The sequence below is a fragment of the Struthio camelus genome, chromosome 1 (genome assembly GCF_040807025.1).
Source record: "Struthio camelus isolate bStrCam1 chromosome 1, bStrCam1.hap1, whole genome shotgun sequence".
Taxonomy (NCBI): Eukaryota; Metazoa; Chordata; class Aves; order Struthioniformes; family Struthionidae; genus Struthio; species Struthio camelus.
Genome location: NC_090942.1, coordinates 54852254 through 54868176, shown reverse-complemented (window position 1 = coordinate 54868176; position 15923 = coordinate 54852254). Strand labels below are relative to the sequence as shown.

The 15923-nt window shown below is 47.8% G+C and overlaps 1 long non-coding RNA gene across 1 annotated transcript; it reads left to right on the top strand.

Moving 5' to 3' along the window:
- Positions 1 to 8185: 8185 nt before the first annotated feature.
- Positions 8186 to 10230, top strand: LOC138065781 (uncharacterized). The gene is made up of 3 exons (XR_011138853.1): positions 8186 to 8293; positions 8384 to 8473; positions 9360 to 10230. It is a non-coding gene; the product is annotated as an uncharacterized lncRNA (long non-coding RNA).
- Positions 10231 to 15923: the final 5693 nt, after the last annotated feature.

The following is a 15923-nucleotide window of genomic DNA, read 5'->3' as shown; positions in this document are numbered from 1 at the left end:
GAATACACTTTGTTGTTTATGAATGTGCTGGGATAAGCATCAGGGAGGTATAAACATTATTTAAGCTAAGGGACGGCACTTGTCCGAGGAACAAGGACACGTGGGCATGGATTATGGCCATGAGGACACTGAGGCTGGAAATGGGACATTTCCTAACTGTGAGACCTGTGGGGCCTGAAACAGCTCCTGTGAGAGAACTAATTGCCTGTCCACTGTCCTGGCTAGAAAAGTGTTGTGGACAATGCTGGGAGGAAAAAGCTCGGTGACTCCCACAGGCTACAGTGAGAGGGTCTGTCATTTTGTGAGTAGCAGCGAACCCTTCCCCAGCCCAGTGCCGGGCACGCTTAGTATTCAGCTCATGGCTCCAATGAACCCTTCAGCAGAGTCACCGAACGCAGCAGCAAGGGAATAAACCCCCATAGCTCCAAGGCAGAGCGAGGTTTCCAAAAATCACGTTGCCCAGAGTGTCAAGTAGTTGGACTCACTGACCTAGGCAGCCTTTTCCGATCCTACATTCCTGTGTTTCAGGATATAAGCTAGTCAAATACTGTGACGAGCTATGGGTTAGGGAGCAGTTTCTCAACATGATAAACAAGTGCTTTTTGGAACAAGTAGTTCTACAGCACATGAGAAAACAAGACTTTATTTTTACTCTTTCATTTAATCCTAAGTAATATCTAGGAACTGATCCAAGAAGCAAGTATAATTGAGCCACTAAGTAACAGTATCTGAGTATCCACGATATAATTAAAGTCAACAACCTCATGGAATAAATCGTGCTGAAAAAACTGGTATACTGACACTAAGCTTTAGAAAGGGAGTCTTTTTAAACACAGGAGCTAGTCAAAAGACTACAAAATAAAAATAAATGGAACATATTTCAGGCATTTAAAGAACTTGATATACATATCTGAACGTGTGTGAGCTCTGGCAGTGAACTCACTCAGCTGTCAGAAGTTAACCCTAAAAGTGGTTCAAAAATCAATTGTTCATCCTGCAACAAACAGTGTTCAACATTTCAAAACTAGATTTAAAATATGCAGATTAAAATAAGTGTCAAGCACATAAACAAGAAAAATCTGGTTTCACAGCCATCAAATAATTTTGTTTCAATACAACTGAAATGATTCCTTTCCATTTCAATGGTTGGGTGGGGGGAAGAGAGTAATATCATAATGCATAAGTGTTTTGCTCCAAAAGCATTTAAACATTTATCTTTAGAATCCGTTTCTATGGAGAAATAATTTTGCCCCCATCATTACAGCTTCATGGAAAAATAAGATTTTCTTGTGGGAAAATATCTATTGGTTCTAATTGAAACTTCTAACAAAGCAAATCTATGCCATGTACAGTCTTAGGAGTATAGTAGAAACCACTGTCTGAAGCTTATGGATACTGTCAGTCTCTTATGGGCGAGGAAGGTTCCCACGACAACTCACAGATGGTCACTTTCACGCTTCCTCCAAAGCTTTGGGCCAGAGTACATTTTGGAAACTCCCCTTTTCATCCTATGCAACGACTTTCAATGACTTTCTACTGCCCAGAAGTGGGGAGCACACCTGCACATCCAAGCTGGTGGGTGTCACTGTTGACTGCTCAATAGTTCAGTGCCAAGGAGCAGGACTGAAATTAAACACTACGAAAAGGCTCAGATCTGTCTTCCCAGACCAAGTCCAGAGGATGATTTTTGGCTAATTTTTCTTTTGCCTGCAGTGTCCTACAGCATTTGGACCTGTCTCTACATTAGCCACTATCATAACGAAAGGTTTCTAATTTGTGAGCTGTGGGGTTTTGTTGCTTTGTTGGATTGTTGGATGGTGGACTGGGATTTTTAAGTCACTGTATTCTGTTGGTGGTGGCAAATCTTTAATCAATTGTAATTCAGAGACTAGTTGCCAGACACAACCTGACAGCTGCAGCCCATGGAGTTGTGATCCTCGAAGTTGTTCCTTGTAATCCATGAAACTTCAAAATGAAGCCCGATGACCCAGAAAAATCTGCAATTGGCATCAACACGGCAGCATTTTGGGTCAGCAGTACAGTTCAATGCCCTCTGTTTCTGCTTGCTGTAAAAGTGAGTGTGGTGGAAGCCTTTGACTCCAATACTCAGTGCTCTCTGTGGGATATCTTTTAGTTACCTTAAAGATTGACTGACTCTGTTTGGCCAGGAATTCCCAGAACAGCTGTGTTTAGCTGAAACAATGAAAAAAGATTACTGGTAACGGGAAGTGTATGAGCACAGAAGACTAAAATTTCACTGAAGTTAGACCAAGGTTATTTAATTCACTGAATAAAGCAACAAAGCATTCGGAGCGAAGAACTCACTCTGTTGCTTCCTTTGGCTTCACCCCCACCCACCCACACATGTCCACATACATTGCTCAGCCTATTTCTCTTACTGTCTGGGAAGGATGGAAGAGAGAGGAGATTGTTGATATTATTTCTATGATGAAAAATTTGGCAGAGGCTCCTGCGTGGGGATTAGGTAATCCATATAAGTAACTAAAATTGCTTGTACTTCAACTATCCTATGAAAAACTGGGCAAAAAAAAGTTTGAACTCTGACTGTAAAAACAGAGTGTTCTTCTGAGTTGCACTCTTATGGGAGAGGAGAGCAGAAATGTCTCTTCCTTTTCCCCTCCCAACCTTCTCTTCTCACCATGTGAGCACAAAAATGTCCTGACCTGACTCATTCTCTGGGATCAGATGAGCTTTATCCACTTTATTTCCTGTCCAGACATGCAGAGCGATAAGAAAGCAACTGTGGTTTCACTCTGCTCATCCATCTGGTGAATAAAAAAAGAACAATATTGTCTCTTTTTAAAGCAGTGAATTTAGATAGCATCTTAGATCCAGAATCTGACAGTCCTTGTGAAGCCAAGACTGGACTGAAACATTGCTGTGCTGCCCATCTCAAATGCAACTACATGGCCAACTGAAATATTCACAAGTATCTCCATCATGTTATATACATTTCCTTGTTCTGTCTCAGGTTCAGCATTGACCTAGCTCTATGCTACCATAGATTTTCTCTTTCATAAGTAAACAACATTTTCTGTCCCAGACCAAGCCACACCTGGTCTTGGCCTCTCTTTCTTATCAATATCTGATAGACGTCAAAGCAAGATTAGGGAGGGGAGGGGAGGGGAGGGGAGGGGAAATATATGAGACTGAATTGATTGTGAAACGCTGTTTGTGGGAAGAAAGTGTGAGAAGAAAGACATTCCTTGAAGCATGACGTTTCATTATTCTTATCTTCCTATGCATAACTACAAACGGTATTAATGTTCCTAACATCACGTGCCAGCCAAGTCACTTGACTCGATGACCTTCAATAGTAATTCATTTCACACACTAATTATATGCTCTTTGTTGATGCATTTCTTGTTTATTTGTATTCATTTTGTCAACTGTTTATTTTTTCAAGAGATTCTTTATTCTCATAAAGTGGGAAATATTTTAAAAAGGAGAAGGAGAGACAAAAGATGGATCAGACCAATTTTCATTGCTTTTCAGTTAGCTTTTTCTTCTTCCTACAAAGGCACTGGACTTCAGAAGTCAGTACTTTACCAGGGAAATGTCTTCGTCTCTAGTCATCATATATTTTTTTTCAAATTGTAGAGATTTGTAAAAGAAACAGTAAGATTAGTATAAATTGAAAATGAAGGAGAGTGCTATGGGTGTGGAAACACTGGGAGGAATGGCAGAAGAAGGACTACAAGAACAGCCTATTTTCGTGGCACCTAGATTGGCAGGTCATCAAGGTCCCAGCACACTGACACACAGATCCTCTGGACACCCAGACTATGAAAACAAAGTACAGTCTAAAACTAGGTGCACACTAAAACAAGGGAGAGTGGACACCCAACCCTAAAAAAAAAGGACAGACTCAAACTATTAGAGATGATGGTGGGAAGATAAAGAACAAGACTGAGCCATGAGACATCTAGATAAGGAGACAAAAGACTGTGTGTCCTAACACTCCCAGAGGTGGGACAAGATAGAGAAACAAAAGACCACTGTCACCATCTGCTCCTGAAGCAGACAAAAGACACATCTAAAATGAGCATATGGTGGCCAAACTAAGAGGAGCTGTGATGGGCCCACCTGTGCCCCTCATCCTCTGTGTCATTGCAAGGAAAATAGACAACATGAAAAGATGCATCTTGCTGCTTGTGAGTATGTGGCTATGAGAGTGTCAGTATGAATAAGTGAAATTAGTGTGTCTTAACATAAAATAACTTTCCCCTCTTAAAATGTCTCACATTGAGATTTGTTATTTCAATATTGCAAATTTATTTACTATAAAGTGAGAAATGAAAAGGTAACCTGCAAACTTTTATGATATCCTCCGCATGTAATCTTCATCCAAAGCCATCTCAAATCATTCTGCAAATTTGGCAGTGGTTCATGTGGTAGGAGATTTCTCTCAGAGCTCTTTGCACTTTGGCTGTTGGTCCTTTCAGTCAGATATTGAGCAGAAACTTAAGACAGATAAACATAGAAAACAAAAGAAAGGCGCCAGTGCGTCAGACCCAAGGTGACGTTCTTGGATTCAAACTCCTCCCTCACTTGGCTTGGTACATCTTGTTTGGGGTCCGCTGTGCTGACACTTCTCAGGCTAGGCTATTTGCCCTTTTTTCTCTCCATGCATCAGACAGGATGGCATTTTAAGACTCAATACTGGCACCAAAAATCACATATAATCACATATATGACTTCTAGCAGATATCAGTCCTAGAGGTTGCATTTAGCTTTTTTCATAACAGGACTTTCCATTAAAAGACGCTTGCCAACCAAGACTATTTTGTCCCTCCTGGGCCTTATTTGTCATTTTTTCTCCCTCTGTTTCAGCAACAGAATCCATAGACAACACTTCCTGGCTCCCTTTGGGCTGTATTATTTGGGATTTCTCTTCTCACAGTCTCCCACCTACAGCCATACCTGCACTGGAAAATTGTGCTTTAAGTTTGCTAGCAAAATATGCTGCACAAGTCACATATCGGGTACGGAAGGAAGAACTGCATTTACAACCCTGCTGTCTGGTTAACCCTAAGGCTAATGAGCAAATTATTCAATACAGTACATTTCTCTAAGGCAGACAAGGCGTGAGAATTTCTGTTGTGTACATAATATTTACCAAACACCTGTGTACATTTGTAGAATGAGCCTTCCCCTCATAGTACTTGGCCCACCGTCTGCCTGTCACTTCAATTCCTTGAGGTAGATACCTGTCTTCCTTGATGGTCATATCAGTAGTGAACCTGCTGGAAGCACCCAACATATAAAATATACTCAATAGCTTTTAAAAAGACCCTTGACTGTTACGACACCTGAGTGTACACCTGAAAGGAACAGATAAATCCAGTAATGACTGCAGCTGTAATAGTCACGCTATGACAATGCCCCCAGGACCTCCTTAGGGCTGAGGTCCCATTTGTGCCGATTCCTCGACAAGCCCCAGAGGGGGAGACATGTGGCTACATGCCCATGTCACCGTGCTGTGGGGGACAAGGCCTGCCTAGCAGGAGCATGTTCCTAAGCCAGAGGGTCTGTCATGGACACCCCCTTGTCTCTGCCTAGCCTCCCTCAGCCTCCAGGCTTGGTGAGGACAGATGATACAAAGGCATCCTAAAGGCACGGAGGTCAAGGTCACCCTCTTTTTCAGCCCTGAGAGCTCTTCTGTGTTATCTCATTTTTCTGGCCTCCTCTGCACTACTATTTTGGAGTAGATCTGTAGCTGTCCCTGCAGCTTCCCCGGCAACTATTGGAGACATCTGGCTGCTAAATAGAAATCTGCTGTCATTACCTTATAGACCTGATTTTAGCAAGGGAGACTATGAGATGATAGTAAAATCAGGAGAAATTTATTTTCCATAGTGGATTTGCCCTTCCAGAGGGGGGCACCAGCAGTAAAACAGCACTGGGGATGTTACAACAAGCTCTGCAGCTACAGAGGAAAGAGCAAGATCTGCAGGGCTAGAGAAAGAGTTAAGAGCTTAATGTCAGCTCCTTCTCTCCTGCCTGAAAACAAGCCCCCATGGTTGCTTTGTTCAAGTTTCTGTCTCCTCCTTGCCACATTCTGAGGTATGAAGCCAACCTTCAGCTGCTCCTGAGAAACATGCTCCTGCTGGCTTGCTACCAATGCTGTTTCCTACCCATCCCTGCCTGCCTACTGGTTGCTGTCCTTCATTCCTGGAGTCTCCTGAGTTTTGTGTGCTCCCTGAAAAGCCTCCAGACCTGAGGCAGGGTTTTCTTCTGCTCTGCTAAGCTGCAGCTGCTCCTGCTGCAACATGGAGCCGCACCATCCAAGTGGGTGCCCAGCAATTGCTGCAAGGATTACTGGCTCAGGAGAGGATGCAAAAAGGCACAGGGACTTTCTGAAGGGCCACTAGATTGGGATGACCAGAATAAACTAACTTGCATGGAAGTGTCTGAATTCCCTTTGATTTCAGCAGGCTTTGACTTTGTTGGGAAATGAAGTGGCTAAAGAGGAATGCAGTACATAAATAGTCTTGTGGGCCCAGGCAGGTAGCAAAAATGGCATTGATTCCAGTTATCTAGCTAGATCCAAATCCCCATATTGAGGTCTCCAAGGCATCTGATGAAAAGTGCAGTTACTGTATTCCATAGGCTTCTCCCAGGGAAAGATCCTGTTTCCTGTCACAGTGCCTCAAACGCGATGTTTCACCACTGTCACTGATAACTGATGCTCAGCTGCACGGTCAATGGTGAGCTGCCCTTTCGCTTGGGAGCTCTTCAGAGCCCGAGAAGGAAAACTCTCTCCTCCCCTGGGAGCGGTGAGCTCCCCTGAGTGCTGCACGCAGCAGAGGGGCCCCATTCCCCAGGGAAATGCCATGGGGATGAAGGAGGAGTGGCAGAGAGCTTGTTTTTTACAGGAAATCCAAAACAAGATGAACATTTCTCTCCATCCCTGCCCCAGCAAGTCCCACTCACCAAGGAGGATGTTTTACCAGCACCAGCCCCTTCTCCTTCCCCAGGCAGTCTATCCTCTCTGCCAGGGATATGTCGCTGCCACCTCCCACCAGCTCCAGGGCCCCACACGGGCAAAGCCTGCAGGACCACGGAGGCTGGAGGAGCCCCACAGAGAGGGGCCCTGGCTCCCTATGAGAAGGGCAGGGGCAGCCTCTGCGACCAAACCCGCATGGCAGAGCAAAGCAGTTGCCAATAGGAGCTAGCTACATAACAAGCCATCAAACCAAGGATTTAATACTCTGGGGCCTGTCTCAGGACTCTGGTGTCTCCGCTCTGCACTTCTGAGCATTTTGGGGCAGATGACCTTGACATTCCCCCCAGCCCCCTGCTCCTTGCCCTTAGTGGGAATGTTTGCCACTTTTGTCAATGACCCAAGAGATGAGGCTCTACGGGAATTTGCAAAGTAGGTTGTTGGGCTGGGGTGGGGGCGGGGGGGGGGGGGAAGGAAGGAGAATTGGGGGAAACGAGCATTTGCCTGGAAATGGAGCCTCTGCCCACACACACCTCCCGTACAAAACATGTCTGTCTGTCACGGAGAAATTCGCAGAGACAGATTTAATATATTAAACACAAACAAACCAGTGCTGAGTCTTTGGCTGATAGTCACGGCTAGAACTAGAAGCCAACCACTTCAGGCACTTTGAGTTTGTGCTCCTGAGGGATTCCCAGCCCAAGGACAGAGGTTCAGCCCAAAGCAAAGTAAACTCTCCCAGCTGGGTTTTCAAGGAGGTGGGGCACAGTGGTGAGTCAGAGAAAATCAGTGCCTTGCGAGGCACCAGGCAGCTCCAAAGCTTGCTCAGAGAGGGTCTAAGTTGAGGGCCCTGGAGGGGATGTGGAGGCATGTGATGACCAGGAGCACAGCGCCCCTAGCAACACTCCACTGGTGAGTGATATGTAAGGGTCCGACCCTCAGATCAACCTCAGATATCCTCCTCTGACACTGACCCTTGCTCCAGGGTGCCTCAGTTTCCCCTTCTGAAATAAGCAGCACTCTCAGAGGCAGAGCCCATGGAGCTGCTTCTCTGCAACTTTCGTTCACAGAGTCGCCAACGTGTGGAGTGTTTTGCGCCTAATAATATAACTGAGCCAACGATGAAGCTTTTTGGATTTCTCTCCTTTGCCTGACACCTAGTCTCACAAAGCCTGTAGCAACATAATACCTTAGACACTGCTGCCCTGCTGTCAGCTGTGTAAAGTGATCACTTGGAAGTGGGGACGGGACAAGCAGACACACAGACAGCCTCATTTGCACCGGAACAGCCACAGAAATAAAGCCTCACTGCCATGTGAAATGCAGGTAAAGGAGATTTTCAGGTCCTGAGTATCCTAAATATTGTTTTCTTTATTATTAAAAGAACAACGTTTCTCTCCTCCTTCTGGATCGCAGAGCCATGTCTGCTAAGAGGGACTCCACCGAGATATCAGATGCAAGGTTCACAGGGCAAACGGAAACCTTCGGGTGAATGGGGCTCCCTGGGTAAGGCAGCTAACCCATTCCTTTGCATTGCTTAAGTGTTGCTTCATCTTCACTGTGATGGACGGTGTCTGGTGGATTCTGTTTGTCCTCTGTTTGTGAGTTATGGTCTTTTTAAAAAGGAGTGCCTGGGGCACGTGCAACTCTGCAGGCACCTTCCCTTAGGAGTGGCAGGGTTATGCTTGGGACAGCACAGGGTGAGCAGGGCACAGGGTGATCAGGAAGAGAAATGCAGTCACAGCAAGGGGCCAAGGGCCTCTCGCTCACGGACAGACGGGGAGCTGGTGGGGAGAAGGAGGCAGTGGATATAGCCAGGCCTGTCCCAGAACCTGCAAGAGCCTGTGCAGAGTTTGCTGCAATCCTGAAAGTCTCCAAGCTGCTGAACAGAGAACAAGGCAAAAAGAAGGGAGCTGGGTTTTGGATACTGAGATAACCCCAGTGGGATGCTTTCCAGGGCAGCATGCTCCTGCCTGCTTCTCTCTGGGCGCTTTGTAGCTTTCCAGAGTGCTCTGCATCTCTGTGCAGTGAGGCTGTGTTATGGTGACACAGGTGACACACTAAAGACATACGGTTTCCATACTGGGGAACTGCAAGACCGAAGTGGCTGGAAGACTCATTAGAGCTGGCAGCACCCAGACTCCCAGATGACAGAATAGACCTGTGAAAAGAACAATTTGAGGATGGTTGATCCTTTGATACAATCATCACTATCTCAGTTATGGCATCAGAAGTACCTTTCACTTTAACAATACCTTCCTTTCTGCAATACTGCTATCTTGACAAAAACTAAAATGTACCAAGCTGTGGCGCGTTCACATGTTTCTCTGACCTGTCGTGGATCTTCTTTAACCTTCTTAACATGCAAATAAAATATTTTCTTTACTGCCAGAATTTCATCAGGGGAGAAAGCCTGAAAACATTGCTACCAGAAGAGAACTGAAATCCAGGATGCCCGGGACCCAACAGAGCACTGCTAGAACCAGCACTGCAACTGCATTTGGGAAAACCACGTGGTGAGGCACCATGTTCCCCAGTGGGACGCAGGAGGATAAAGCTGCAGGAATGTTCCCACTGGCAAGGGGAGCAGGGAGAGGAGGAGAGAGAAAACAGTGAGCCAGAGCTGCTCAGCTTGAGCTGTGCCAAACTAAAACACCAAACCAGGCAGGCTTTGATTCACGGCAAAAGACTGCCTTTTCCACTTAAGAAAATAGCCATTGGCAGTCACAGAGAGATGGAGGCTGAGGAGAAAGTCTGGCCATGTGGCCAAGGCTCAGGAGATCAGGATTCAGGAGATCTGGATTCTCTTTCCAGCTCCGCCCACAGGCTTCCTCTACAATCTTGGATAAATTATTGTCTGCCTCTTTTGTTTCTCAGCTGAAGAATAGAAAATATTGGCCAAGGAAAACAAAATCTTGATTACAGTGGGAAGTTGTGAAATAGCCTAAGATCAACCTAGGCTGATTCACCTGCACTGAATTTCAAAATCCTAAAGAATACTTTCAGCAGCACAGATTCATACTGAAAGTGTTGTTTGCATTTAGAAAAGCCATCTTTTGAGCATACAGTATGGTATTATTCAGTGAGTAAGAAAACAAATATAAAGAGTTTTTCTTGGTGTGATTCTTCTATTGATTCCAGTGGTAATATCAAGAAAATAAAAGACAGGAACATTGGGAGATGCCATCCTGCTCCTCTGATATGTGATTAGCAGACCAACGGATGTGATACATCTCTGTGATTGTCTGCAGATCAAGGAATTAGAAGTGGCATGCACCACGGCTAATATCTCCTACTCCCATGTGGGTAACAACATCCTATCTCAGCCCTGTCCAAAAAAGTTAAAGATAGAAATACTATGAACAGCTCAGCTGCTAGATAAAAGGCAAGAAATAATGATGGTGATGTAGGCATTGTACAAACCACATGACAGAGGGGCATAGGGTTGCACAAAGCCCCTAGCAAGGTGAAGAAGTGTGGACTCACTGGGTGGTGAGGGAGTTGGGAAAATGAGGGAAATATAGTATGGGTAGGGCAGGGGTAGCAGAAAAGCTGGAATGCACACAGCTCTTCGCAAAGGGGAAAGACTTGGGGATCTTGAAGCGGACATGAACTAAAAACACCCCGGATACATCTGCGTGGCACAGTACAGGGCGGATCAGAGTTCACCTTGGTACCCCCAAGCAGGCTGGTACCTCCATGCAGTGCAGGGCAAACACTGTGGGGAGAGACAGCCTTGATCTGGCAGCCAGCATCACATGACATGCTTGGGGACAGCTGTGCCATGTCCGATTGCACTCGACACCTATGGTGCAGCCAAGCCACCTAGACCTGGGAGGAGGACACAGCGCTGGAGGCTGCCAAGCTAGTGATAGCAACACTGCGCTGCTGCCATGGCCAGGGGCCTGGCGTGGGCGAGCAGGCACAGCTGTTTATGAGCTTTTCGTCTAACCTGGAGAAACGTGCTGCGTTGCAGCTCGTGGGACTAGCCTGCCTGCCTGGTTTGGTAGGTACATTAGCAGTGAAGGGAGAAATTCAAAGGGAAGAACAAGTACTTTCTTCTTCAGTGTGCATCTGTGGCTTTGCAGGTTTTTCCACTGAGAATAACTCTCTGTAGCTTCCTCAGTGACTGAGCCAAAAGGGGTCAGAGGAACTTGATTCACAGCCCCAGAAATACCACTGCTATATTCTCCTCCCCATCATTATCAGTTCCATACGGTACCACCCAGCACCTTCTGTTGCTGACCCTTGCTTGTCCCTGACAACATCACTTCCAGCGCAAGTCCTGTCCTCCTCCCAAATGAGTCTGTGGCTCTTCCCTGCTCTCCTGTTTCACCCTTATGCAAACCACTTCCCCAGTAGCATCTTTCAGACAGTATTTCCCCTCCTGTGTCAACTGCTCCCACCTCTTCACCAGCCCGTGGGCTGTTGTTAGTGGCGCTGAGGAGAAGCCACCTTGCGTCGAGGTGCAGAGTGACTAAGCCCTGTGGTCTGTCGACCTGGAAGAGAGGGTTTGCTTGCTAATATTGCTGCCTGGATGTATTGGTTCTGCTTTCTTCTGGACAAGCAGCGGTGTCAACCACCTGTGCCCTTCGCCCTTTTAGTCTGAGGAGAACAGGAGCTCCTGCCGTACCTTCCACTAAATTTCTACTATCTCCCCCTCCTGGGAACTCAGGCCCAGCTCAGTGCTGGACTGGTATATAATAACGAACTTTTGAAATTTCCTCTTCAAAGTTGGCAGGGCCCTGGCTGCTAGCACCATCACTAGAGAGAAGGCAGGAGGCACAGCCCTGGCTCTGCTGGTGTGACTGCCCTGCAGACCGCATCCAAGCTGGGAGCCCTGGGAGGTGTTGCTGCCCTTCAGAGCGGAGGGACCACCTTCAGTACCTTCAAGGTGGCAGGGAGTCCCTCAACCTCTCAAGGCACCTCTGCAAGCAGTGTCAGTCCAGACCAGTGGGACTTGCAAAGTAAAGTCAGGGCCCTCCCCTCTTCTTCGGGTGACATCCAAAGGCTGCTCTGGTCCTGCTCCTGCTAAATTCCCCACCAGATTCCCTGCAGCTGAATAACCACTTTTGGCTGGGGCCAGCACTCTGGGTGCAGGGGGACCAGAGCAGCAAAGATTAGGTGCAGAAATGTTTGGACCGAAAGTCTTGGTTCACCCTGTAACAGACTGGGGCTAGTTGAGGGGTTTAATTCCCTCACATCCAGCAGTGTTTAGACTTTGGTTTGGGCTTATGCTACATAGAAGCGAGGGAACAAATTCTGTATTCGTGGAAAGGAATGAGCAGAGCCTGCGACCCTGACAGTTTGTGCACAGCATGTGTCCTGGTGACTCCCTCGTTCCCCAAACACCCTCACCCAAGCTGACATGCGGTACGTTTTAAGTGGAGATGGCACTGTACCAACTGCTGGAAAAGACAGGCATAAAAATGACAAGAGAGCTGGGCCTTGCCCTGTAGACCTCAGGACAGAAGAGCAGCAAATCCCAGCACCAACTCCTCTTTCAGGTCTCTTGCTGCCCAGTGGGATCCGCGACCTAGAGTCAGACTCTTGGATGTCTCTACAGAGCACAGAGAGGTGTATGTACCTGAAAGAGGGGCTGGGTGGAGCTGAACACCGAGTGGGGAAGCCCCCCACCAAGCAGTAGGGAACACTGAGGAGGGGGCTATAACATAAACCTCTGCATCTCCAGGGCACTTGCAGGGATCAAAGGGAAGTGTCTTGAGAGCCGAATGGCGCCGGCATGAGCTAGCAGCTGGTTTTTCCCCGGGAGTGTACGTGGGGAGCACTCCTGGGACCCAGCCCTCACCTCTGAGGAACATTTACACATCTTGTGCCACACAGCACAGTTCAGGGGGACAATACACCAAAATACTGGTCCCCTTGCTCAGCCTCCAGGTCTCTGTACCATCCTGCTTCTGAAGGGCAGGGGTTCAAATCCTTTCTCATAGGGGATGAATTTGAACCCACATCTTCTGCTGTCTAACCCAATTCCCTGTACCCTGGGATAAAGACAGCAACTTTCGCACCCCTCCCCAGTCTCATCTACCTTTGCTGTCAAGAAAGCTCAGCTTAGCCTCCTTGCTAGCCAAATAGCTTAGCTTGGTTTGAGGCCCTGCTGCGGAGTAGGGGCTCTCACCCCACAATGTCCCCACAATACTGAGTGGAAAGGGAACCCCCATATCCTGCTCTCCATCAAATTGCATCTTTCTCTTCCTCCCCTTAAAACAAAGCCACACGGCCTCCCTGGCCAGTTCTGAACATCTGGGCCAAATACAACATGAATTCAAGTCAGAGAAAATCCAGCTGGGAACAAAACCCAAAATAAAACAACAAACAGAGATCACCCCCACAGAGGTGTGCAGGTCTCTGACACGTGATTCTTGTCTCTGTCTTTCATCTCAGGTGCAGCACTGCAGAGGCTCAGTCCACTGCCGAAGCTGCACCGCAGAAGCATTTGAGCTCAGGCATCGAGGCAGGCCACCGGCACCACAGCTGCGGCAGCGCCTTGGGGGTGTCTGTGCTGCACAAGAGCTGGAGAGTAATGCAGAGCAGGTGGAGGAGGAGGATGTTCTTCCTGTGGTTACCCTGTGGCTCCCAGGGTTGTTAGGTGCAGAGCTCTGGAAGGTGCAGAGGGAATTAAACTCCTGAGTGTACATAATGAAGCTCCTGAAAAGCAGCCCCTATAATTAGCTGTGTACACAGCTGACAGTTACTGGGGGGGTTGCTTTTGCTCTCAGGCTTGTTTGCAGAACCAAGGCTTCATTCACCTCCTGTTTTGTTTCCCTCCAGCACTCAAGAAGGGTCACGTGGCCATGCCCAAGTCCTGCGGCTGTCGTGTTCATGCAGGGCCAAGACACAAACCTCAGACACCCATGCAGCAGGTTGGTTCCCCACTTGGAGTTTGGTTTGGACCACAGAGGTGCGTGACACTGGAAGCATCTCCAATGCCAAGGCTCCTCGCAGATGCCTCTGCAGAAGGCCTTGCCACTTTACCTCAAGCGCTGCAGAGAAAGCAACACAACCCTTCCTAGTGAGGAACAAGCTATAATTGTAAACAGGAGCAGTTTCCCCACTGAGGGCTACTGCTAGGACATACAGCCCTCAGATTCTCGGATTTGGACCGGTATAAACGCAGGAGTTCAAGAACGTCGCACACCACCAGGATGTTGGAAGGCTGGCGCAAGTTTGCTCTGCCTGGGACCTGAGCCAGTGAGAGTTGAACTAGCTCTGACCTCCAAAGTTTTAGTGCCAGACAGACCCCAGGCAGAGACTCTGACTCTCTCCAGTGCTCTAGAGGGGCGGGACCCTTCACACTGCTCTAGGAGCAGAGCCAGCTCCACCTGGGCACTGACTACTGCTCCCCTCCTGGCACCTGGAGGCCTCCAGGGCTGCCTCACTCAGGGCGTGCACAGGCCTGGAAAGCCTCATGCATTGGGCAGGAGACTCCTCCATCACGTCAAGGTTTCATTCACGCTCTTCCAGTCCAGCCCTGCAACCTCTCCCTCACCCATGGGCTGACCCACCAGCCCAAAGCAGTGAGCCATTTCAATACCCAGCTCACTTCAGCTATTATATGAACACTACACCCATGGACCAAACCTTATGGCCTTGTAGGTTCCAGCTAATGGCAGTGACAACCCCACCCCCCAGGACCACACACGAGTGGCAGAAAGTCACTGCGAAATCACACCTCAGAAGAGGACACCTGAGTAAAACAGCTCCACAGGCTGAGGGCAGGTGCCAAATTGAACACCTTTGCCAGACTGAAGGCAGCAATATGCAGCATATAATGCCTCAGACTCATCTCTCCTAATACCCTTAGTTTTATTATCTGGCTGTGGCTAAAAGCAATACCAAAGGCACTCATAGGCTGGATGCCACCTGCAAACCACAGACTGGGGACCATTCAGCTGTGAAAAGGGAAGAACCAAACAGATAAAGGTGATTTGCCCCTCTCTCCTCTCTTAACTCTTTCCATGCACTCTTCTGAATTGCTTCCTTTAGGAAACAGTTCTTGGATATTGACCTGATCACAGAGCTTCTGAGATCCCATGCTGCCCATCTCCCTACTGCTTAGACAGGGAGAGCTCCCCATACAGGGAGACATAGTTTCCCACCTTTCTGACGCACAGGATAATCTTAAATACCATTTTGGCCATGTCACTCTCCCTTGAAACGTGCAGCAATGCTAATTCTCTATAAATGGGAGCTAACTGTTACAGCAGTGGGCACGCTTTAGGCAAGTGGAGAAGAAGGGAGTATAGAGCGCTAAGGCAGAGTAAGTCCAGCTGCGTGGGTGATTGAGCCTTAGGGAGATGAAGGACTCTGGTTTGGTCCATATGGAAAAGATAAGAACTAACGTGGGGTTGGCACCTGCCTTTCTCTTGTACTGAGCCTCTCTGCTGGGGCCCTCATGGGGGGCCACCCAGCCGTGGTGGCTGACAGTTACTCCTCCAGCTTCTGACTTCTCCCTCTGTGGCGTGTTTGCCTCATCTGCAAGAACTCCTTTCTATTCCCATTTCTTTCCCTTGGGCTGATCTCTGAGAAAGGACTGAGGTTTCTCAGCCACTTAGGCTCCCTGCCTCAAGCCAAGTCTCTCAGGCCCTCAGAGACAATGCAGTCACTGTTTGATGGGAGCATCTGTATGCCATGCCAAAGGATGATGAGCCAAGTATGAGGCAAGCCTATGGCAGGCATCTACTATAACAGAACAGAGAGATGGCTCATTCACCTCGCCTGCAAACTCCCCACCCCGTTCTCCAGCAACGAAACCTTGGATATCTGAGGTCAATACACAGACAATAGCCTTTGCTGCTAATGCAGAGCTGAGACATCCCCTATTTTGCAACACATCTTTCTATTGTCACCCCAGCTCCCATTCCTCTTAGCCTAGAGCTACATCTCAAGCTCAATCATTTTTGGTGCACCAGCTCAGACCTGCTGTACCCAGTGC